Genomic DNA, 3,182 nt, shown 5'->3' with positions numbered 1-3,182 from the left:
TATCAGTAAAACTGTCACCTGACATTTCTTAAACCTATTTACCCAGTTTTATTGTATGCCAATTCACAATCAAGGTTTTTTTCATTTGGAAACCTTTTAGCACGTACAAATAATCTTGCAATAGGAATATAAAAGTCTAAATAAAATTTCAACAATTATTATTTGTTAATATCTGCAGGTTAAGTTTCCTAGTTCTCTTATCTTCAATGTCGTCCATTTAAAGGACACATAACGAAATACGTACCTTAAAAGAATCTCAAATAAATTATAATCATATTTGAACGTAAAACAAATAGATTCTTGAGAGTTTCCGTAAAATTAAAGAGATAAGAACTGTAAAGTAACGAAAAAAGCAAAAAATGTTGATAAATATCGTGAAAAAAATTGATCTTGCTATTTATATGGCTATTATTTAAATAATATACTGAAATTGTGAAGATCCATGACTCTCAATGGGGTGCTTAAGAAGCTTCGGAGAAATAACACCAAAATCTACCCATTTATTATTATAACAATTTTTATGGGGAGATTTTGGTGTTATTTCTCCGAAGCTAAATAATATACGGTGGTGCATTAGAAACGATACATAGCTATTTCTGTAAATTAAAATAATTTTCAAAAAACGCTTTGGCACGTCAAATTGATCATGGAAGGAAACAGTGTCTAAAATAAAACTTGCCCACTAATGTTTTTGTCTCGCATCGCTGACAGTGCAACCCTTAAAATCTTAAATGATGCATCGTTGGTAAGGTCGCCCATCTCTGAATTCGGATGTGTAATTTTTTTGGTTTAGATGTTTCATTTCCAGCGCATTCGACGTTGCAGGTACAAGTTTTCTCTTTTTTATACCAGTTGCAACTGCATAATTTTGACGCACGATCGCATTAGCTTCTATTACATAGTGATCGGCCCGACATAGTTCCAATGACATAAACAACAGCGCGCCCTCAACTTACTTTTAAAATATTTCGAAAATATCAAATCTGAAAAATTATAGTCTCGCCAAATTCAGAGAAGGAAGGCCTTTCCAATGATGTCCTATCTTCCTTGTTGCGCAATTACCAATGCTAAGGGTTTTGCTTTAGTACTAGGTATGCCATACAAAAATTAAAAAAGGAAGTATATAGGTACTTAATAATTACAAACATTTAAAAGAAAAATCATCAATATAATAATAATAATAATAATAATAATAATGACTTTTATTAGCTACTCACAACTGAATACATGCATACGATACAAAAGAAAAACAAATTCTGAATGCTAGGTAGCTAATTGGGCGAAGTTCGACTGCAGTATCAACAGAAACTGCATTCGCTCTTCCACTTAACCCATTTCCCAAATATACATATAATGTTTGAAACGAAAGACTATATGGCTTCTAAATAAAACAATATAAATTGGTGTGCATGGTTGCGGCACAACTTAAGAATGATAGATGAATGCTGAGCTGACAAAGCGAGTTAATGAATGTGTGATTCGATATGAGGACTGAGAACTTGCTCATATAAAAAGACAAAATTGACAACGAGTTTATTGCAACTGACGATCAAGTAAGAATAGTTGGACGTACTTTTTAAATTTAAGAGGAGGCAATCTTTTACACGAGTCCGGCAAGGAGTTGTAAAGTTTCGCTATGTTGTAGCTAAAAGAGCGCTCATAGAGTGTTGATTTATGCAATGGAGGGGTGATTAACGCAGCGTACCTACACTATTTGAGCTCAGTCCGACCTTCTCATAGAGGTGGAGTCTTCCTAGAGATTATCGACCTGTTCCTAAAACGTTTCAAGATTTTCAAAACCCTTACTGTTTTGATTATTAACAATCTCTTAAAAAATTGCCAGAATTTTTCCATGTATCTCTTCAAACTATAAAATAAATAAGAGTAAAAAAATCAAAACGAAACTTTTAAGTTCATTCACTACCATAGTTGTAGCAAAGATAACGCAAAAATAAGCAGTTAGTGTAATTTTACTCAGTCACCAATAATCAACATATAGCCATATGTGTTCAAAGAAACGTAAAACTGGTTCTAAGAAAACTGGAAACTTACCTTTTCTGAACACCACCATAACAGAACAGAAATAAAATTTTTTAAAATTAAAAAAAAAGTATACACAAAATCAAAACCCGTGCTCAGATAAATTTTAAAATACCACTCTGTCAAACGTTCAAGAATGAAGATACTATACAGGCGTTAAAGTTCTAATTAGTTGTGGTCATACGTACTTAAACCTGATTTTTCGGACCTAATTACTTTTACCTTGTAATAAACCCTATTCATCTTCCAGAAATAATAGAAAGGATGCCATTACGATATTTCTCTTATTGTTTCTTTATGAAGTGCAATTTGTGTTATCGGGGTCTTTTCCAAATTATCCAAATTTAGTGCCATCTATGAAATGCATTGTTCTATTGTCATTTATACATACTCGTTTTGTCTAAAATAAATTTAATTCATTTCCTTTGTCACCCTTTTCAACTAAAGAAATAAAGAACAATTTTTTGTGTCTTCATTAAAAAATCTTTATGTAAGGAAGCGTTAAAATTACTTCCTTTTTCTATTTTCATCTTGATCTTATAATGTAAATATTTTTAACTGTATAGACTTATCACTTTGTTTGTGTTCGGTATTATATGTTGATTCTGTTTTAATATTAAGAGCGTCTCAAAAGTAGCGAATATTACACATAATATTGTAGATACCTATACTATAACTAGGCAAGTATAACTATTTGGTATTTAATTACTCCACAAAAGACGTTTCAGTTACCTATTCTTATTTTCTCAAAACGAAAGCGCAGTAGATAAAAATTATGTGTTCTTAAATTACAGGATCAGACTCTTCATACAACTTCAAAAAAAAACCAGCGTGATGATATTTAAGAAATGGAAATACTTAAGAATCGCGATGTGTTGAAAATGAAAGACCAAATAACTATTATTTGAAACATTTTTCCATGAAGTAGATGTTTACCAAGATGTGCACTACTACATACATTCTGTAAAGGCAATCGTCTAGTAGCCTCTTAAAAATATTTAATTTTAATAGGTAAACCAAAGATTTACAGAATTATCCGGGTGTGAATTAATCGGGAGCGAAATGTCGGAGTGCGAATTATCCGGGAGCGAAATGTCCATGGTGCGAAATATCCTGGGAGCGAAATGTCCGAGTGCGAATTA

The sequence above is a fragment of the Photinus pyralis genome, unplaced genomic scaffold, assembly GCF_008802855.1.
Source record: "Photinus pyralis isolate 1611_PpyrPB1 unplaced genomic scaffold, Ppyr1.3 Ppyr1.4_LG8, whole genome shotgun sequence".
Lineage (NCBI taxonomy): Eukaryota > Metazoa > Arthropoda > Insecta > Coleoptera > Lampyridae > Photinus > Photinus pyralis.
This window is presented reverse-complemented; position numbering follows the sequence as displayed.